This window comes from Marmota flaviventris, chromosome 8 (genome assembly GCF_047511675.1).
Source record: "Marmota flaviventris isolate mMarFla1 chromosome 8, mMarFla1.hap1, whole genome shotgun sequence".
In the NCBI taxonomy this organism is placed as follows: Eukaryota; Metazoa; Chordata; class Mammalia; order Rodentia; family Sciuridae; genus Marmota; species Marmota flaviventris.
Genome location: NC_092505.1, coordinates 113,633,161 through 113,656,537, shown reverse-complemented (window position 1 = coordinate 113,656,537; position 23,377 = coordinate 113,633,161). Strand labels below are relative to the sequence as shown.

The 23,377-nt window shown below is 44.7% G+C and overlaps 1 pseudogene; it reads left to right on the top strand.

Moving 5' to 3' along the window:
- The first annotated feature begins 4,037 nt into the window (after window positions 1-4,037).
- LOC139706671 (P2Y purinoceptor 4-like) lies at window positions 4,038-5,054 on the top strand (annotated as a pseudogene).
- Window positions 5,055-23,377: the final 18,323 nt, after the last annotated feature.

Here is a 23,377-nt window from a genome sequence, read left to right as displayed (position 1 = left end):
ACATGCACAAAAGGTCCGTAGCCACCGAAATGCATTCCTCTTAGTAGCTGAGTTGGGAGCAGGACAAGAGAGGTTAACTTCCACAGGGTAACACCACATAGATCAGCATGAACAATGAGGTTTTGATTTCCCTGAGTCAGCTGTAAAAATACTGTTGACTTCATGGTCGATACATTATAGATTACCATATTTATGTCAGAACACATTGGCATGAAAATAAATCTGTGAAGATTTTAATACACGAGCCTGTGTTTAAATAAGTCCCCTTCCCTGTGTTTCACTGTGGACTAGCCTCTAGCTGTCGCACTAAACATGAAATCAAGACCCATTTTTCATTCTCCACGACTCCTGCTTTTATTTTGTCTTGTGTCTAATCAGATTCAAAAATATCCGCTTTGTTCTTTTACCCACATAACTGCCTGCCATCATTAGTAGGACTGTCAACTCACACTTGTGGTGTACGCGTGAACAAAATATCTCTGACTGGTACACAATTAACAAATGAAACTTTGCACTGGAGACCAGCTTATATGTTACATCCACACTTGTTCAACAGTCCTGAGAAAGTCCTATTAGGTGTTTTAGAAAGCAAGCTTATATTTTAGAAACTATTGAAGGAAAGGGGGGTGAAATGAAATTCGTTCTCTTCAGCACGTCTTTCTGATGCTCTGTTCTCAGAGGGACCCAGGTGAGTCTCCAGAAGACCCTTCAGGGAGAGCAGCCCTAACTATTCCTCCACCAAGTGTGGGCCTGCTCCCACCTCCTGACCATCACACCAGCCACAGGCCCTCGGAAGGGCCAGCCAAGTTGGCCTGGCTGCTGCCACCACTCCCAGGCAGGACCCTTGGGGAATGCGCAGCCAACAGTGCCGGGAGAGTTTCTTTGATTCCCGGGCAGAGTTGGAAATCTATAGCAGGAGCAGAAGCCAAAGGGTGCCCAGAGGGAAGGGAGAATCAGAAAGCAGAATCTGGAGACAGAAGCAATGAGGTAGAGAAATGACAGAAGCAGCCGGAAGGCACGGGTCAGGAGGGGCAGGAAGGGCTCTCTTGTCTTTAGACAGTTCTGTGCTCAGCAGTCCCTCTCATCTGTGGGCATGTGTTCAGGACCCTGTCGAGGCCTGAAGCTGTGGCGGTCATCTGCCCTCTCCACACCGCTCCTACACACTGGAGCCTCGGATGACGTCTCAGATACAAATCAAGCCCAGTAGAGATCAGCAGCGCAATGACAGAACAATCAGAGCAACACTCTGGGATGGAAGTGTGTGACTGGGGACATTGTCAAGGACAGGAGGGAGCCTTGAACACAAGCCCTTGAGGGCAGGGAGGACAGCCCTGCAGAGGAGGACTCGCAGGACAGGGCAGGACAGCAAGGGCTCCTTCACACTTGGCAGGACCACGCAGTTGGAAACTCGTGAACTGCTGCCAAAGGAATCTTCCACTTGAAGTTTCTGAACTGCAGCCAAGCACAGGAAGCCAGACCTCAGGTGTGAAACCCAAAACGAGGGGGACCTCTGGGTTCTGTTCCCTCTTCTCACGTGATCTCCAAAGCCAGCCTTCAAGGGGGGCTCTGTCCTCCATCATGAAAGCAGTGCTCGGGCAACTTGAGGCTTGACTTGCCCTTTTATTTCCAAATCTTACTTTTTTTTTGGGGGGGGGGGGGCAGTGGGTGGGGCAGGTAGGTTAGAAAACATTCCCTGGAAATCTTGCACTTTGCTAAATTTTTGTTTGATAAAAAGTCCAGGCTTTCCCTCAGTCACCCAAGACGGGGCTTCTGCCTGACCTCCCTGAACTGCAGTTTCTCAGCACCCCTCCATCAGGGTTTTTGAGGGACCTTTTCTAGCTGTGACTCTCTCTCCTGGTGAACCTGACAGTAACTGCAAACAGGCGGGGGGGGGGGGGGCAGTTCCCTGTGTCCTCCCCAAGTCCCTTTAATCCACAGCTCACCCAGGTCCATTTGCACTGGGAAAGAACTACAGCCTGTCTGTGGTCTTTACCACCACCCAGTGGTCAGTGCTAAATAGCAGCATATCATCTCCTGGATTTGAAACAAGAAAACCAACTCAAAGTAAAGCACCTGCTCCTGTAATCCAATCCTCATTGAATGTACCTGGGGCCTCCATTTAAAAAACCCATTAAAAATAAAATAATGTTGTGATGTTATTGGTTTTCTGATTCATATTTGTAAATTAAGAAATGTATATATGCCAAGTAAATACACAGGTAAATGGGTATCAAAAAATGTAGGCATATATTAACATATAAATATATATATACAGATAAATGTATATCAATGATTTTTGCAAAACAAAAACTTGTAAAAACAAATTTACTGGTTGATGACATTTATGAGAATCCACTAAATGGCTTCATTTGTTAAAGAAAGTTCTCCAAGGGCTGGGGATGCAGCTCAGTGGTGAAGTGTGTGCTTAGCTTACACCAAGCCCTGGGCTCCATCCCAAGCTCCACACAAAAGTAGTTCATTCTCCCTCAGCCAATCACATGGTGCCCCCACATGGCTGAGGGAGGGTCCTCCTCAGTCCCCTGATTCACGTGGCAGCACCTCAGACGCACCCAGGAACCACGCTCCTCCCGGGTGCCCCTGAGCCAGCCAGGACTCCATTCACCCGTCACTCCAGCCCAGCCCACCATGGTCCTGCTCACAAACATGAGGGGGCTTCATTCCAAAGCTGGTCCCCACCACCCCCAGCACACATTGAACCCTTCAGCTCCCATCCCTTCTATGTGCCCCACACTCCATGCCCCTCACTCTCCTCTGCCTCATGGGCTCCTCTCCCTTCTCCAGGAGCCCCAGGAGGCCCACTCCAGCCAGCCTTCTCCAGGAGGCCCTCTCTAACCAGCCTTCACTCCGTGCCCTTGAGAAGAACTGGCTGTGTCCTGTTTCCACGGCGTTTCATTGACCATTTCCCACATCTTACAATTAGCTATGCCTGTTCTTATCGTCCCCAAAAGACTGGGAGGTTCTGGACAGCAGGGCTGTGTCTTACTCATCTTTATATCCCCAGTTGTCTGACTAAATAAATGTTCAATAACTATTGGTTGACTTTCAGCGAAGTCCCCATTCCTTTGTGTTTGGTAGTTTGTTTTGAGACAGGGTCTCTCTGTGTTGTCCAGGCTGGCCTGAGCTCCTGGGCTCAATGGACCTCCTGCCTCAGCCTCCAGTATGTGCCTCTGCACCTGCTTTCCCTTCCCTGGTTTTGACTGTCCTCCTGAATGTCCAGTCCTAGAACTAAACTTCTCTGGATTCCCAAGGGCTCCATGCTGATGGGCTAACCAGAACACTGACTTCAGGGCTGTAAGACAGAAAAATGGGGTTCCTCCACACGGTCCCCACTGCCACCCAGGCTCACTGACAGGACCTGCTCTGTTATAAGGGATGGGGATAAGAGACAAGCTGCACCTGGCTTCGTGCCTCCAAGTTGTTTTCTTAGACGTCCAGGAGGCTGAGACGGTTAATAAGCAAATCATTCTCAGTATTCAAATAGCAGTTAATAAATCTTGAAAGGAATACAAATCGAGACCCAGCAGAGCCTGCAGGCTTCCCCTCCCGCTGGGCACCAGGGACCAGCCATCCGTTGCACAGGGGCCCAAGGTGAGCACCTGATCCGGCAGCATCGCCCCTGGGTTGTCCCAGCTTCTCCTGCTGAAGCCCCCTCCGAGCTTCCTGACTATGCAAAGGGTCCGACAGGAGGAGGAGCTACAGAACGGGCAGCTCGGTGTGCCCTTTAAATGACAGCCCCTCTTTCCCAGGTCATTTGACCTTCCTATCTCGACCCAGCCTGGAGCAGAGCTTCAGCAAGGTTCCTGGTAAGTCCAGACCCTGATTTTCAGGACTGTCTTGCCTTCGGGTTTCACTCTTCTCCCTGGAGCTGGCTGTGCCCCAAGGGGTTTGCGAGGGGACTTGGGAGCAGGGCTGAACCCCAGGTCAGGCAGACACTGAGGCCAGCAGAGGTCATGATGCTGTGCTATCCACTGTCTCCCCCAGGGCACACACATGCTCCTGGAGGGACCTCCCCAGGGATGGAGAAGCTGGGCTCAAATGCCTCGAGGGAACCGGGTCTCTGCCAGTACTCAGAGGACTACAAGCAAGTCTACCTTCCCGTGACCTACAGCGCCATCTTCCTCCTTGGGCTGCCCCTGAATGGCACTGTCCTGTGGCTCTGCTGGCACCAAACCAAGCCCTGGAGCTGTGCCACCACCTACCTGGTGAACCTGATGGTGGCCGACTTGCTCTACGTGCTGACGCTGCCCTTCCTGGTGGCCACCTACTGCCTGGACGACGCCTGGCCCTTCGGGGAGCTGCTCTGCCGGCTTGTGCGCTTCCTCTTCTACTGCAACATCTACAGCAGCATCCTGCTGCTCACCTGCATCTCTGTGCACCGCTTCCTGGGTGTGTGCCACCCGCTGCGATCGCTGCCCTACCGCACCCCCCGGCACGCCCGGCTGGGCGCTGCAGCCTCGTGGGCCCTGGTGGTCCTCCAGCTGCTGCCCACACTGGCCTTCTCCCACACAGACCACATCAACGGCCAGACCATCTGCTATGACACGACTAACCCCGAGAAGTTCGATGAGTACTTCTCCTACAGCATGGCACTGATGCTGTCCGGCTTCGTCCTTCCCTCAGGGGTCATCCTGGTGTGCTACTCTCTGATGCTCAGGAGCCTGGCCATGCCAGAGGAGACCCTCGAGAGGACAGGCGGCACAGCCCGGGCCAAGTCCATGCGGACCATCCTGCTAGTGTGCGGCCTCTTCACCCTCTGCTTCGTGCCCTTCCACGTTGCCCGCTCCTTCTACCTGGCCATCCGCTTCCTGCGCTTGCAAAACTGCCAGCTCTTGATAGCGGCCAGCCTGGCCTCCAAGATCTGGAGGCCACTGGTGAGCATGAGCAGCTGCCTCAACCCCGTCCTGTACTTCCTGTTGGGGAGCAACAGAGTCAAGTTCCTGCAGAGACTGAGACAGAACCAGGGGGGAGACCATGCAGCCGGGGCCACCAGAGGGGTGCCCCAGGTAGGGCAGATCTGGGTACTGCCCCGGTGAGTCTGGAGGCACATGAGGCCATCTTGACTTGACTGAACAGGGATGAGGGCTGGTGCAGGGTCTCAGCCCTCCCAGAGGAGCCCTGTCAAAAGGGTGAGAGATTTTAAAACAAGAACAAGAGGGAACCACCAACACACACACACAAAAAAAAAAACTTGCTTCTTTTAAGGAACTGAAAACTTATCTCCTAATTCAGGCCTCAGCTCAAGGGCCATCCTCTCTGCATCCATTTCCACGCACCCTGGGTATTGCTGACTTCCCCCCAACTTGGGCCCTCCCTCTTGTGGTCTAACAGTTTCACTACCAGGATTTGATAAGCTGTTTGCTTCTTTGTGGTCCATCTCTTCCCACTGGCAGACAGGACACCCACCCCAGCTCTGCAGCAGCCCCGCAGAGGGGCTGCAGGTAGGGCTGAGGGGTACAGAGCAGATGGAGCCTACCTTGTAAGACACCTTCACGGAGGGGCTCATCCAGCCTCCTGGGCCTCAGAGTCGGGCTGTTGTCCCCCATTCACAGAGGAGACTGAAACACCATGAGGCACCTGACTGCCCAATGCCACCCAGCTGGGGCACATGCCCCTAAACACAAAGCTCAGCCGTCCTGGGCTAAGCAGGGCATGTTGGCCCAGGTCAGCTCCCTGCACAGAGGCTGCCCTCGGCAGGCACCGAGGACACTGGTGCACCTTCAGCTGCATTAACGGTTAGAAGTTTATTGTGCTGCATGAAAAATGATTCGCCTCATTTCTACTCAAATGTGATCACTCAGTTTATGTTTAAAAAAAAAAAAAGCTTTACCACCTGTCCATTCCCTAAGTAAAAAATTCAAAAAGTTAGAGCCAAAGCAATCAGAAAAGACAGCCTTTCTTGAAAACTCATATCTAAACAAGGATGATCTGCAAGGACTCCTTAGATGGAATCGTGCATAGCCTAGTAATTCATTATAATCTCCTACAAAGAGGTGGACCACCCTTTCCATAAGAATCAGAGGGTAGCCCCTCATTCCATCCCACTCTGATTATAGCAATGTCTGAATAAGCCATGCCTATGCCTAAGTTAAAAATTTTATTCTGGAAGCACAGTTTATTGCTTTCAAGGCCATGCAATAATTAGCACTAGACTAAGTGTTGCTTAGCAGAATTCCTCAGGATAATTGGCTTAATGAATAGGCAGGAATGTTTTCTAATTAGCAGGTCAGCTGTTTCCATACAAATGTTTCTATAGGAGCCGAGAGCTTAGCTGTGTTTGCTCTTCTGAACACTCTCAGCTCTCGTTTTTATTACTAATTTCTGTTCTTTTGGGGAGGCTATAGAAGGAGATTTCAGCCAACTTCGTTGCTCCAATTATCACCCCTTACAGTTAATAAGGTTTCGTGTTACTGGAGAAGCCGTGCACCAGATGGAAGTTTGGAGCCACCGTCACCCATCAGGCCAACCCCTCTAGTGCCCATCACCTTCCCAACCCCAGAGCAGGAAGAAAATGACCTGGAACCCTCAGGACCCACAGCCTCACCTAAAGAACATCACATACTCCTGGCCAGCCTTCCTACCTTCTGGTCGTGGTTGATATGGCTGCTTGCTATTACCTTTCTGATACCTTTTGCTTCTGCTGAGTTTTGTGATCCCACTCAACAGCATAGAGGCATCTATTTTTAACTTCTGGAAAGTTGGGGTCAAACATAGTTGGCATGGTATCCTGGGTTTTCAGGGACAGGTTTCTTGAGGCAGCAGAACCATATTATTGCCTGTGGGAAAAGGACCCCAGTGTGGGTGGAGCTGGGAATCCATGGTCTGACATAGTTAAGAGGAAATTCCCACCTTCCTGGTGATCGGCAAAAATCCACCTACTGAAGGGACAAGGACAGCAGGAAAAAACAAGTTATTCCCAAATGTACCCATTCAAATGTATAGTGCCCACCCCTGTGGGGAAACAGGGCTCCTCAACTCTGTCATTCCCCTGAGTCTTGAGCACCCTCCATGATTTCCTTGGCTGTTTGGACAGGTTCAAACAAAAGTGAAGGCCAAAAAATACTATCATGTTCAAAATGCCACCACTGGAGTTGTAGTGCATGAAAATAGGAAGGCCACTGCCACTGGCAGAAGTATTGGCCACAGCCCAACATGTCAGGTGATCTGGTGGCATCTGAGCAGAGCAGTATGATCAAAGTTGTGACTGAGAAACAACCTGGCAGCCCCATGGTTGAGTGAGTCAGGGGAAAGACAAAAACATAACAGCTAGACTCCTGCAGTCTCCTGAGGTGACCTGCCCTCCCTTCCAGCCCTCCTGCACTACACGCAGGTGTCTTCAAACAGCATTTCCACCGGGTGCAGTGGCACACACCTGTAATCCCAGTGGGTCAGGAGACCAAGGCAGGAGGATCACGAGTTCAAAGCCAGCCTCAGCAATTTAGCAAGGCCCTCAGCAACTTAGCGAGACCCTGTCTCTCAATAAAATACAAAAAAGGCTGGGGATGTGGCTCAGTGGTTAAGTGGCCCTGGGGTCAATCCCCAGTACCAAAAACAAACCAGCTTTTCCCACACATCGTCCTTCCAGGGTTACCTGTGTAGGTGAATATTCAAAACCACCGCAGCAAATGACATCTCTGAAGGAGAAGTGAGAAAAAGGAACAGGGACCTACGGTGTACAGAACCATGAGAAGTTCTGACTGCCCAGAGACAGAGCTGCCGTTGAGCCACAGCATAGAAAACCAAATGACAGAACAGTTTCCAGAAAGAGAGAAGTCAAGGACATTACACGAAATGGCCTCATCTGAGGACAAATGTGTATCTCAGCAAAGAGCTCAAATACCACCTCTCCCAAGAAGCCCACCCTAAACCCTACCTGCTGCCCACCCTCTCCCATCAGACTTCTCTAGGTCATCTTCCCCCCATAAGTAAGAGAGTCCTGACTCAAGTCCCATTGGCTCACCTCCTACATGATCTAGCAAAGGCATGTACTCATGGTGCTTACTAAAACTTTGTAGAATAAATGAATATTCATGATTCTCCGCACACTTTTCCAGAATTACTGCTAAATTCAATTTATGAGTGCCTATAAAACTAAGGCACAAGTTGTTTGGTATTTATTTGTTCCAACACCCACTAACTTCAATTCAAAGCAATTCCAGAACACTCATTACCTGCAAGCACTCTCGCTTTTTCTGTTAAGTCTGTATTACAAGAGAAAGGAGAAATTTTTCACAAAATTACTTGCAGTTAAGCATAACCTGAGCTTATCAACTTGCGTCTTCTCATTATCTTTTACTTTCTCATAAACAAGCTAAATCTCTTTAGAATTTCAATTTCCCAACTTTAGGTTTTTGTTGAGGGTTTGCTTCTTTAAAGTATATCAAACAACTTCAAAGGTAATGGCTTCTGGAAGAATATAAGAAGCAGAACTTACATTCTTGCAGCTAGCTGTAACTGGGCATTTTATAGTGCTTAAATCACAAACAAAGCAAAAGCTTCCACCTCGAGAAAATTAAGGAATTGCAGGGTTTGAGAATGTTCCGCTCTGCAAACAGAGAAACACATTCATAACAGAGGCGCTAGGAGGCTTTAGTCTGGCAAACAAATGGCTGCTTTCAGAGACTCCTTTCTCTCTACTTTTGTAGCCTCATTTCTTGCAAGGCTAGGCAACACCTTTGATTGCAATTGCTCTTGCTACCTGGAGTCCATACCCAAATCATTGCAGCCGGGACGCTGCCTGCCCGCCATCCAATTCCACTGAAACTACTCAACAACACCAAGAATCCCAGATGCAATACATGGACACCACTGACCCTCCCAGGTGACCTTTCCATGCTGTCTGTCACTCTTAAGCCACTCCTTCAGCTTCCCGGAGGCAGTTGACTGTCCCAGGACCATGACCCTGGCTCTCTGCTCATCCCAGCCTCTTCCTGGGCCAGCCCACTGACTCCCTGATGCCCACTGCTGACGTCATCAGACCTCCCTCCAGGGCAATACTCTTCAATTCCGCACCCATGTTTCTATCCATTTACGTCCATTCGTGGGTGGCAACCCATATGAGTCTTCTCAAGCCCCACAAAGCCAAAACAAACTCATTTCCTCCCAAGCCTCGCCTCACTCCCAGCAAATGGCTACCTTCTGTCATCTGGACCTCGCCAGTACAGCTGGAGCCTGTGCCTCCCTTCCATCCTCACTGCCGCTGCCTCGTGTCTCTGGTGCCACTGCTCCAACCTGTTACCCATCCTCCGGGTCCAGATTTGGATCCCTCAGCCCCCAATTCACCTCTTCCTACAGCATCTTTCTAAAATGCAAATCTTAACAATCCCCAACATAAAAGACTTCCAGACACACAAAAGATGAAGGCCACAGTCCTGAATGTGCAATTGTGATCCACTTTCAGCCGAAACTCCCAGGTGGTGCTCTGAGACCTTTCCTCCTCACTCTCACCTTACTCTCCTGCCAGGTGAACCACCTGCCACCCTCCACACCACGGCTCCAGGGCTGCTCCAGGGTTTTCCTCGAGGGTCCTGGAAGATCCTGTCCTCTCTGAACCCTAACACCCTAGCCACTGCTTTCTGATGGTCCCCACCACACTGCATCACAGTCTCTGAGCCAGAGCTCTGTCCCCCACCCATCCATGCAGCACTTGAGTGAGGAGACCCACATGACCTGCATCTCTGGATTGCTGGCTGTTCTCAAGCCCTGGGTTCAATGCTGCCCCACTGAGTATAAGTGTTTACGCAGGACCCAGTTCAGCACCCACGTCAGCACCCAGCGCAACAGCACTGCAAGCATTGGCGTGGTTTTCCCTGCTACTCTGTTAAGATGCAATCAAAGGTAAGACATACTGATTTCAGAGATTCTAAAATGAAAACCTAAAGTCCATGAAATATGTAATAGTAAGTTGCTTGACCATAAAAGATTGATGTGCTTAGTCATTAGACTAGGAAGGCATTTTAAAAAAGAAAGAAAGAAATCCAGGTGATGGATAATAAACTAAAACTTTAAGACAACGCAAACGTGTGCACAGAAGGGAACATAGCATGTCCTAGCAAGCAATGAGAGTATTTTTTCTTTGAGCAATTCATAAGGGAGTTTGCATTTTGGTCGTGATGTCTGCAGCCACCTATGTCTATATTCAAATTCACAGAACTGGAGGGAGAAGAGCTAGCGGGCAGGAGGAAGAACACACTGCCCAGCACTCCTCAGCACCAGGCATGCAATACGGGAAGACTGTCCTGGGCAAGGTGGGTGACGGAGGGAACTCCCTGAAAGGTAAACCAGACTGTAAAAGAAACCACAGAGACACAGAAGTCAGAAACTTCTAACCAAATTAGAAAAATGTATGTGAGAGACGTGTCAGCTTGGCTGCTGAGGGTCAGGGGAAGGGGCAGAGATAGAAGACAATGCAGAGGGTAAAAATATAAATTTTTAAAAATTGGCTCAGCAGAACCTGTGGAACAGAGAGGGAGGCTAGCCTTAATGGATACAGAGTTGGTGGGGGAAGCAGTTCAGTAAAAACCAACCAAAAATCACTTGCCCCCGTGGTGGATAGTGCAGCCAAATTTGGACCTCTGGTGCTGAAAACACTCCTGGGCTTGGATCTGGTGGCCGGCGCAGGAACCATCTATAAGCACCACGCAGCAGCAAGCCGAGGAGGTGACCTTCAAGGGAAGTTGCCAGCCATTGCCTGTTATGACTAGGGCTGAACCAGAGTGACTGGAACAGGTGCAAAGAAAATTGTGCCTGGGCCATACAGGGTCCAGATACCAAGGGAGAAGGCTCCCTTGTCACAGGGGCCTCTTTGGAACTACTGGGAAGATGCCGACAGCAGCCACACAGAGCCTCTACACTGCAGGGCAAGTAGCCGGTAATTCGCATTCATAGCAGTGAAGGTGAACACTGTGGAGGGTTAATCTCTACGCCCCAAAAGGGGATTTTACCAGAGGCCCCAGAGATCCAGACGTCCAGCAGAGACCAGCATCTCCCCAGCAATAGTGGGTGTGGATCAAATCCCAAGTACCCACCAACCGAGAAATTCAGCCACGACTAACCCCCAGCTACTGGATCCTCCAATTTAGAACTCTGCACCACCCCCACTACAGGACTACCCAACATCAGCCCTCCCCCATCCTTCCCACCCAAAACTGGGAGGCTGCAAGTTGAGCTACCACAATCAGCTCTGCCTCCTGGCCACACCACAGCAGCTGGGTGAGGAACAAAGAGGCTTTTGTGTGGACAGTGTTGACCACCTCAGCAGAAACAAACCCTTTTTTTCCCATTAAGATTTTTTTTTTTCCTTTTTTTCTTTTTCTTTTTTCTTTTTTATTTCTTCTGTATCCCACCACTGTTTTTTTCACTTTCTTAGCATTTTAAATTTTTTCAAATATAATTTCATTGTATTGGGCTGGAGTTGTGGCTCAGTGGTAGAGCGCTTGCCTAGCATGTGTGAGACACTGGGTTCGATTCTCAGCACCACATATAAAGGTCCATCGACAACTAATAAAAATATTTAAAAAAAATAATAATAATAATTTCATTGTATTTTATTATTTTTATATTTACCCATTCTTCAAAATTCTGCATGTGTGAGTGGGCATGTGTTCTCACTGTGTGGATAGGTTCAAATATATATTCGTGCATATATATATATACACATATATATTCATATAATTTTTCTTTCACATTAATTATTTCTTCTACACCTGTTTATGACTTAGCCTTGGTTTGATGTGGGTGGGGTACAGTTATGTGTAGATTTGTTTGCTTCGATCTTACTTTTGCTTGCTTGTTCATACCTTGGGGTTTTTTTTTCCCTCTTACAGCCCTTTCTTCACCTTCTTGCCCCATTAACAGCCAATTTTTCCTGTTCCTTCTTCCTTTCTTTAATTTTTTGTTACTATTACTTAATTTTTTATTCCTCTTTCTTTATAGTCAACTTCTACTCTCTATCTCCTGTCTCTCCTCTATTCACATTTTTAAATATTTCAAAATTTTTCTTGCCTTTCTACCCTATTTTCTCTTCACCTAAGAAATTGTAACTTCATTAAATAATATAATTATATAGTTTATGTAATTCCTACCCCACTCATGTTTTAATTATTAATAACAGTGGACAATATAATAAACACCTGTTGCCAAATGTCTGGTCTACTTCAGTTTTTGATTATTGGTGCTGAGGTTAAATGCTGACCCCTCCAGTCCTATATAGGAGGCAACTACTGTGATAGATAGATATCAAAGTAGGCACTGGATATTATTTTAAGACTGTACCACTGTTGCTCATATTACTGCTATTCCTGGATCTCCCCTTCCCTTTAAGAAGGGCTGGAAAGATGCTGGTCTCTGCTGGACATCTGGAACTCATGTTCCACAGAGTAGAGATCTTGCCACAGAGTAATACTCCCAACTCAGCTGAGTAATAGAAAATCTCACCCCACACAATATCTAGCCCCACCTGAGCCTCAACAATACTTCAACATGTAGAATTAGGGAGACAAAAACTCCAAACCAACAGTCAATTCCCAAGAAGGAACAACCCCAGGAGACCTCAGCTCACACCTCCAGGAACACCCAGAAACCCACTGGCTGAAGATATATGGAAAAAAAATTTCAACATACATGGAGTCTGAAAACAAGTGGGAATAGCTATTCTCATTTCTGACAGTGCAGATTTCAAACAAACATTAATAAGAAAAGGCAAAGAAGGCTACTGCATCCCAGTAAAGGGAACAATCCAATAAGAAGTTATAACAAAAGTAAATATATATGCCCCAAATGTCAATGAACCCAAATATAAAAAACACCAGTGAGGATGTACAGGAAAATGTAGACTGATACACTATGGGTGGGACTGCAAATTAGTACAACCAGTCTAGAAAGCAGCATAAAGAGTCCTCAAAAAACTAGAAATGGAACCACATGACCCAGCTCTCCCACTCCTTGGTATCTATCCAAAGGACTAAAATCAGCATACCATAGCAATATAGCCACTTTAATGTTTATAGCAATATAATCCACAATAGCCAAATTTATTTCATTAGCCCAGATGCCCATCAACAGATGAAAGGATTAAGAAAATGTGGCATATATACAAAACTGAGTTTTACTCAGCCATGAATAAAAATTAAATAGTGGCATTTGTCAGTAAATGTACAGAACTGAAGAACAGCATGCTAAGTGAAATAAGCCAGACTCCAGAAAATCAAAGATTGAATGTTTTCTCTCATATGTGGAAGCCAGGCCCCAATAAAGGGAGAAATGTGGAAGGGATCAGATACCACAAAGATATAGGAAATATCAGTGGAGTGGAAGAAGGAGATTGAGATGGAGGGAGGAGACAGGGACAGGAAAGGGGAGGAAATCTGGAATGAATTTAACAAAATCATATTATATGCATATATAAAAATATCACAGGGAATTTTATTTTTATGTATATGTAGAAAGTACTAATCAAAAATAAATAATTAGGACTGGGGCTGCAGCTCAGTGGCAGAGCAATTTCCTAGCACGTGTGAGGCACTGAGTTTGATCCTCAGAGCCACATAAATAAATTATTAATTAAAGGCATACTGTCCATCTGCAACTATATAAAAAAATTGGAAAAAATAAATAATTAAATGAGCAAAAGTAAAATCAGTAGGGAAGGAGGAGGGGAGTGAAAGGGAGAGAAACAGGGGACAAAATCAAATCATATGTATGTATGACTTTGTCAAAATGAACCCAACTACTATGTATAAATGTAATACTCAAATAAAAAATCAAAATAAATTTTTAAAATTGATAGAAATTTGGGGCAGTTTCAAGTCGTGGAAGACATTTTTAAACACCCCTTAAATTTGATTGTTTTCCTGGGACAATTCCTTCCACACTCCCATTCTCCAGCCTGGACTGTACCTCTGTGGGTTCTGTTGGGTCTTTCTTCTCCACTCTGCCTCCCTTTCATGGGTGATAACTGCAAGGTCCTATGATTTTAATGACCCCAACCAAGCCTACTTTACATCATCTCCAGGTCTCCAGTCCAGATAATTGCTTCCAACATGGGACACTATTCACCCTCCTGCCCAGAGTTTCTCATGCCAGTGTTTGAACCCCAATTGTATAAATCAAACTCAGCATCTTCATCTTTTCTCTCCTGACCTCACCCTGTGGCTCCTCTCGCCCTCCTCATCCTGCTGAGCTAGACTCTAATGAGCATGAGCTGGGCATGAGGAGGTTCTCTTTCTCCTGAAACTTGTTTACCTTTACCCATGGCAAAGAGGGGCTGCTTCAAAGGTTAAAAACTACTTCAACATAGTAGTTTTAAATATAATCTCCACATTTTCTTGGAAAAGTGAAAATCCCTCAATATTGAAAAGAGAGATCAGCCTTGCAAGAAGCTTGGAAGGGTCATGAAGTTCACACTTCCAGCTTCTTGGGAATGACTATTGTAGTCTAGAAATCTCAGAGGGCAGCCTGTTGCCTTTTTGAGTAATGTGCCCAAAGAAATGTGAACTCCATCTTCCAGGGCCCAGCTTGCCTAATTTGTCCAGTAAACACAAGGTGTGGAGAGTGACTTCCTTAGAAAGGTAACCATAGCCTTGTTTCATAAATTAAAAGTCAAGAGTGCTGCTTGTGTTCATTGTGACCCTGGACACAACAGCCAAGAAATGGAAGCAACCAAAGTGTCAATCTGCTGAATGAAGAAGGTGTAGTACATGTGCACACGAGAATACTACCCAGTCAAAAAATAATGAAATTCTGTCATTTGTGACAATGTGGATGTCATTACGTTAAGTGAAATAAGCCAGGCACAGAGAGACAAAGAGGCACCACATCACTCCCTGGTGGAATCTAGAAAGCAGTTGATCACATGTCGATCTCATAGAAATTGAAAGAATAATGGTTACATGAGGCTGGGGAGAGCATCTGGATGGGAGAAATAGGGAGAGTTGCTCAACAGGAACCAGTTATAAGACAGAAGTAAGTTCTGGCATTAAATTACTCAATAGAGCACATTGTGGCAGTGGCAGTGTTACCACTGTTGACCAGTGTCCTTGCTTCCCCAATGTTGAAGAATAACACCAGAGAAGCACGCCGAGGCAAGGTAGAAATTAGAAGTTTATTAAAAGACAGCAGAAAAGACTTCTCCCGGAGGAAGAAGGGGACCCAAGAGGTGGAATCCGTGGAAGTGTGGTTGTTTCCCCTTTTTATAGTTTTGGTGATGGAATGTAGGGGGGAAGGGTTGGGACACAGGTGGGCCAAACAAGTAATCTGGGCAGGAAGGACTTCATTATCACTTCTTTGGGATGGGCTATCTCCAAATCCGTTGGGGGCTGTTTCCTGGGTTCCATTAACATTTCTTTGGGGTGGACTTTGGCCTAGGGCCTTTCTGGGACTTCATTAACATTCCATGAGTTGTCCTGCATTTCAGGAATCATTATCAGCATGGCCTCCATTTTAGATTTCACTCGGTATTAGACCCGATTTACCTAACTACACTGACTACCTAATTTTAAATCTGGCTTCAGCAGCAGCTCCATTTCACCACAGAGCGAGGGAGGACATACAGAAACACAATGGACAAATCCAGCACAGAAAACCAAAAGCCGTCTGAGCTTAGCTGATCCAGAGACTGCAGTGGGACCTTGTGTTTGAAAAATACTGTCTCTCAACATACACATACCCACACACAAAGGGAAAAAAGATTCTTAATGAAAAATGAAGAAGTCATCTCCACTGAGGTGGTCAAAGTAGTCTATGAGAATGGATGGCCACTGTCTAGCCCAACTGTCTTTCCATTTCTTCTTGAGTCATGTATTGAGAGTGAGAGCAAAGGGCTGGATGTGGTTAACCCCTTCTTTTTGTGTTGCTCTCTGAGCTACCATTGGAGTGGCCTCAGACTGAAGCTGGGTGAAATGAATCTTAGCTTCCCTTCTCCCCAGTATGAGGTAGGATGGAGTGGGAAGTAGGGTCTGCTGTTGAGAGCCACGGCTGGTCAGAATGATGCCTGGCATTTGCCAGAGGGAATGTTTGAAAGGTGACACCAGGAACCATTGAGACGATGATTTGAGTTAAGCTATATATAATTGCTGTGATGCTGGATTGATTGTATTGTATATTTGACCTTTACTGTCGGGCAATGGGGCGGCTCTTGCCACACGAATAACCAAGCCACCTCAAAGCCTTGTAGGTTCAAACAGCAACTACTGTATTTCAACTCTCACCGGCACTGCACGCACGCTTTTCTGCCAACGCCACCCACGCGGCCCTTCCAGAAACCCCACACACCGGAAATCCCTCCTCCGGCACTTCCCCAACCTATGGGAATTCTCCGGGAATCCCTGCGAGAACTCCAAAGTAGCTGGCACCACCTCACAAACCACTCCCCCTGGCAAAATGCCAGGCACCATCCTGACTTGTTTACAGACTCTAACATTTCTCTGGCAAAATGCCAGGCGCCATCCTGACTTGTTTACAGACTCTAACACCCCAGCAACTGACCCAAAAGACACTGAAGTAAATATCAGATAAAGAATTCAAAAGACTGATTATAAAAATGATCAATGAATTCCAAGAGAACACAGAAAAACAATGGAATGAATTAAGTCAGTCAGTATAGGATATTAATGAGAAATACAATAAGGAGATAGAAATATTGAAAAATTTTAATAGTCATATTCATGACTAATAAGTCATATTTATGACATATTAAATATTGAAAAAGAACCAAACAGAAATCTTGGAAATGAAAGACACAATAAATACAATAAAAAAGACAGAATCTTAAAGCTGGAAAATAAAGTGGCCAACCTTGAACATTGATAGCATTAAAGAAATGATAGTAAGTAACTCTGATAAGAATATAAAAGAATTCTGGGACATTGGGAGCCAAATTTAAGAATCATGGGAATAGAGGAGGGTTGTGAGATACAGGCTAATGGAATGGAAAACCTCTTCAGGGAAATAATAACAAAATTTTTCAGTGTTGAGAGCCACAGCCGAAGGGGCCCCAGCAAACTTCCAGCTGCCAGCAATCCAGCTGCCGGCTGATGATTGGCTCACAGCGGCCCCAGCAACATCTAGCTGATTGGCTCCTCGGCCCCAGCAACATCTAGCTGATTGGCTCCTCTGCGGTGATGCTCATTGGACTGTTTCCCTGCCCTTTCAGACCACGGAGCTGCTCATTGGGGGACTTTTTGGCTCTGCCCACGTGACCCAGCCAATCGGCCTCAAGAGCAGGAGGTTTGTGGGAGGTGGAGAAGAAGCTTGGGGGGGGAGAGAGAGGCTTGAAAAAAGCCGGTGGTGGCAGTTGAGGCTCTGAGGATTTTTCCTGAGGAGCTGTTTTGTTTGGTGTGTGGTTCTAAAAATAAAGTTAGTTTCTTTTGACAAGTGGCTCCTGATTGTGCCCAGCCAGACTGCGGCATTTGGTGGCTCGCACGGGGAGCGACTGAGGGTAAGTGAAACTGCTCGCCCCTGAGGGCAGGGCGAGAGGATGGGTAGCCATTTTAAGATTCTTCTTTTGTTATTTTGTTTCACTTTTGTTTTAAGTTGCCTGTCCCTGGAGATGAGTGAGACGGAAGAAAAACCGCTCACATCTGAGGAAAAACTATTTACGTCTGAGGAACAGATAGGGAGAAAGGACGGATGCACATGTCAGGAGGATAGAAAGGCTATAATGACTTTTTGTTGTTCCCTTTTTATCTCATTCTGTCTCGGTTTTGTTTGGCGTCATCTTGTTGGGTTGTATTATAGTAGAAATACGGGATCAGAAATTAGTAAAAAACAAACTGAAAGAGTGTTAAGTAAATTGTTAGAGGAAGGAGGCATCTCAGTAAAATCAAGAACAGTCAGGGCATACGTTGATACAATACAAAAATGTAGCCCATGGCTTTTTAAGGAGGAGTTGTTAAATATATCACAATGGAACCATCATGGTGAAGATTTAAAAAGAATAGAAAAGAAAAGCCCAGGGACTCTGCCAGTTGGCACATTGCCATTGTGGACGTTCGTATCTTGTTTGCTTAGTCCAAAGCCTTCAGTTCAGACAATGGTAGAGGAAGGAGAAGACATAATGATTCAAGTAAAAGAGAAGGTCTCTCAAGTTAATCAGACAGAGGAAAAGATTCAAGTAAAAAAGAAGGTCTCTCAAGTTAGTCAGACAGAGGAAAAGATTCAAGTAAAAGAGAAGGCCTCTCAAGTTAGTCAGACAGAGAAAGAAAGTGTAAAACAGAAAAAGCCATCAGGGGGAAAGTTACAACAGGAGATTGCTACTAACACCTTTCTATCACCATAGGGTGTAAGTGTCCAACCAACAGCACCACCTCTACAGGAGACTGCTACTAACACCTTTCTATCACCAGAGGACGTAAGTGTCCAACTAACAAGGCCACCTCCATATGCTGGGAGGTCCCCAACCCCCGCAGTTGATAGTTGGGATCCTGAGACAAGATCTCAAATATTAACATGCCCTGTATTTGAGGCAGGAGGGCAGCGATTTTACCAAGTTTTAAATTTCAAAACAGTGAAGCAGCTAAAAGAGGCTGTAACAACCTATGGTCCTCAAGCACCCTTCACTGTAAGCTTGGTCGAATCCATTAACAACTTGAACATGACGCCAGCAGATTGGGCTAATATGTGTAAAGCTGTGCTAAATGGAGGACAATACCTGTTATGGAAGGTTGCCAATGAGGAATTTTGCAAGGAGACGGCTAGGCGAAATGCAGCAGCTGGTTATCCTTAGAGAAATCTAGATATGTTGTTAGGAAAGGGACCTTATGAGGATCAGCAGCAACAAATTGCATATGATCCTGGCGTATACGCAAAAATTGCTGCAGATGCAATTAAGGCATGGAAGACTTTACAAGGACATGGAGGTTTACAAGGTCAATTATCTAAGGTAATACAAGGAGCTAATGAACCTTATGCTGAATTTGTAGATAGGCTTATTCAAACAGCTACCAGAGTTTTTGGGAATACAGAACAAGCAATGCCATTACTAAAACACCTGGCTTATGAGCAAGCGAATCGTTGGTGCAGAGATATCATTAGACCATGGAAACATGAAGATTTAAACACATATATTAAATTATGTAGAGACATTAATGAACAAGAGCAAGTCGTGGCAGCTGCAGTAAAACAGGCTTTAGATGCCAGAGACATTAATGAACAAGGGCAAATTGTGGCAGCTGCAGTAAAACAGGCTTTAGATGCCAGGCCAAGAACATGCTACAATTGTGAACAAACAGGACATTTTAAAAGGAATTGCCCCATTGGAGGAGGGTTTAACAAAACTAGGTATCCAAGGAGTAGAATACCAGGTATTTGCCCACGATGCCGTAGAGGGAGACATTGGGCTAATGAATGCCGTTCTCAAACCACCATAGAGGGTACTCCATTATCAAAAAACGAACAAGGACCAGGTGTTTATCCACGATATCGTGGAGAAAGGCATCAGGCTCCATTGCCAAAAAATGGACAAGGGGGCCCAATGCTCCGGGGCCCAAAACCACAAATATACGGAGCACTGGAGGAACCCAGCAACCCCATCAGGGTAGTGCCCAGGACACATTGTCCATCAGATCCCTCATCAGACAAACCAGAGGGAGCGCAGGGTTGGACATCTGCGCCTCCGCCAGAGCAGTACTAACTCCAGAGATGGGAGTTCAAATCATTCCCACAGGGGTGAAAGGACCTCTTCCCAAAGGAACAGTAGGCTTATTATTGGGACGCAGCTCTTCTACTCTAAAAGGACTTATGATAAGTCCTGGGGTAATTGATCCCGATTATGAAGGTGAAATAAAAATTATAGCCAGTTCTCCAAAGGGTATATCAGTAATTTCACCAGGAGATAGAATAGCACAGTTACTAATAATACCCAGCCTACATGATAAATTTTCCAGTCGTACTGTAGAAAGAGGTTCCAAGGGATTAGGTTCCACAGGTGTAGATTGGGCTATGCTTTCTTTAAATTTAGATTCTCGCCCCATGCTAAAACTAAATATTCAAGGACATGAATTTAATGGACTACTGGATACAGGTGCAGACCTTAGCATCATCTCTCGTCAAGAATGGCCAAAACATTGGCCATTACAACAAGCCACTCAAACGCTTCGAGGCCTAGGAGTGGCGACTAATCCCCATAGAAGTGCAATGGTATTAGATTGGAAGGATCCTGAAGGATGTGAAGGAACTATACAGCCATATGTATTGGATCATCTTCCCGTAAATTTATGGGGACGAGATGTCCTAGATCAATTAGGTTTGACATTAACAAATAACATCAACCAAAATGCACCCACTATTATGACTAGACAAGGTTTTAGGAAAGGAAAAAGATTAGAAAAACAAGAACAAGGTATAGCAGCACCAATACAAATAGATCAAGGAACAGACAGACATGGGTTGGATTTTCAGAAAGGGCCACTGAGACAATAAAAATTACTTGGAAATCAGATAGACCAGTATGGGTTCCTCAGTGGCCCCTGACTAAAGAAAAGATACAAGCAGCCCATGACCTGGTCAAACAACAATTAGCAGAAGGACATATACAACCTTCTGTATCTCCCCATAATACTCCCATTTTTGTCATCAAAAAGAAATCTAGTAAATGGAGATTATTGCAAGATTTAAGAGCCATTAATAATGAGATGGTTATTATGGGACCTGCTCAATCAGGGATTCCTCAGTTGTCTGCTTTGCCAAAAACCTGGTATGTTTTAGTTATAGATATTAAAGATTGTTTTTTTTCAATTCCAATTCATCCTGAGGATAGTCCACGTTTTGCATTTACTATCCCTGCACTGAATCATGAAGGTCCTGATCAGAGATATGAATGGAAAGTACTCCCTCAAGGGATGGCTAACAGCCCAACTATGTGTCAAATTTATGTTAACAAAGTAACCCAGCCACTTAGAAATCAAAATCCTGAACCACAAATATTTCACTATATGGATGATGTATTATTAGCACACAAAGATAAAAACACATTGCTAGAATGTTATGCCACACTTACAAACTTATTAAAAAATTATAATCTAGAGATAGCAATAGATAAAGTACAATTAAATTTTCCAATTAATTATTTAGGAGTTCTATTATCCTCAACCATGGTCCGTCCACCAAAAATTCAAATACGAGTAGATCAACTCAAATCACTTAATGACTTTCAAAAGTTATTAGGAGACATAAATTGGATAAGGCCTTATTTAGGTATACCAACAGGAGAGTTGGGACCTTTATTTGATATTCTAAAAGGTCCATCAGATCCAAATTCACCCCGAATGTTAACGCCTGAAGCAAGAAAGGCATTAAAAAATCATTGAAACATATATGGAAAATATGCATTTGGATAGAATTGATATAAGTTTGCCTTTATTATTTATTGTACTACCAACAAAAAATATTCCTACAGGAGTATTTTGGCAAGAAGGTCCATTATTATGGATACATTTATCTTATTCTCCTAACACTATTCTTACTAGGTATCCTGAGGCTGTAGGACAATTAATACTCAAAGGAATAAAAGCAGCAAAGGGAGTGTTTGGAATTTCTCCCAATAAAATTATTACTCCATATACTATGGATCAAATTGATGAGTTAGCTAATGAGTTAAATACTTGGGCAATAATCATGTGCAAATCTAATGTTTCATTTGATAACCACTTACCATCTAATCCTTTATTGTCTTTTTGGTCATTGCATCCTGTAATTTTTCCAAAAATGACAAGAAAAACACCTATCATGAATGCTCCAAATATATTCACTGATGGGTCAAATAATGGTACAGCAGCAGTAGTTACCCCTGATCAAACTTTTACATTTTTAGTACCCAAACAATCAGCTCAAAAGGTAGAGCTTAATGCAGTTTTACAAGCTTTTGTGATGTTTAAAGATTCTGTATTTAATTTATTTTCTGATAGTCAGTATGTAGTTAATGCTATAGTATCTCTTGAAGATGCTGGTAGGATTTCCCCTTCTTCTACTGTTTTCTCTTTGCTTTCCACTATACAAAGTCTAATCTGGGACAGAAAAGATCCATTCTTTATAGGACATATCAGGGCACATACAGGATTGCCTGGAGCCCTTAGTTTGGGCAATGATTTAGCAGATAAAACTACACATGACATACATATTTTCTCTACACTAGAAGAAGCTATAAATTTTCATAAAAAGTTCCATGTCAATGCTAATACTTTACAAAAGCGCTTTAAAATAACTAAGGAACAAGCTAGACAAATAACAAAACAATGTCAAAATTGTGTGACCTTTTTACCACAAGTTAATCTTGGAGTCAATCCTAGAGGATTGATACCTAACCATATTTGGCAGATGGACGTCACACACTTGCCAGAATTTGGAAAATTAAAATATTTGCATGTTACAGTTGATACTTCTTCTGGATTTTTGATGGGCTCCCTTCATGCCGGAGAAAAAACTAAAGATGTTATAGCTCATTGCTTACAAAATTTTGCCACTGTGGGTGTTCCAAAACAGTTAAAAACAGATAATGCCCCTGGTTATTCTTCTACCTCTTTTAAACAATTTTGCTCAACATTTGGCATTACTCATATAACAGGAATCCCATACAATCCACAGGGACAAGGCATAGTTGAAAGAGCTCATCAAACTATTAAAATGTACTTATTAAAGCAAAAAGAAGGAATTGGGAAGGGGTATATATTCCCCAAAGATAAACTTAAAATAACCCTTTTTACTCTAAACTTTTTAAATTTGGATTCATCAGGACTTAGTGCTGCGGAAAGGCATATGTGTCCAAAAAATGTACATAAGCCCAAGGTACTTTGGAAGGATATTCTAACAGGACAATGGAAAGGTCCTGACCCAGTAATTGTCTGGAGTCGGGGGTCTGTTTGTGTGTTTCCACAGGGAGAACAGCAGCCGATTTGGATTCCAGAGAGATTAACCAAGGTCCTGACCCAGTGATTGTCTGGAGTCGGGGGTCTGTTTATGTGTTTCCACAGGGAGAACAGCAGCCGATTTGGATTCCAGAAAGATTAACTAAAGCGATTTCTACAGACCAAAAAGAAGATGATTTGGCTCAAATCCATAACAACTGATATCCAAAACTCCAGTTTGGCTATTCTTACATCTGCAACAGAACCAGGATGCTTTTTTCAATATCTATTTTATTATTGCCCTTTGCCATATCATGAAGTTCTATTTTGTTTTTTGAGCTCATACAGACCTAGGTTAATGTTTTGCTGATCAGTTCTATTTTTTGACTATAGAGTTTTTAAACATTGCAATGGAGATTTCACCTGTAAAAAGTTATAAGGCCTTTACTATAATGTTATGTGTTGTATGTATTATGTTATGTGTGCACACTTGTGTTTTGTGTTATATGTTTGAATGTCCATAT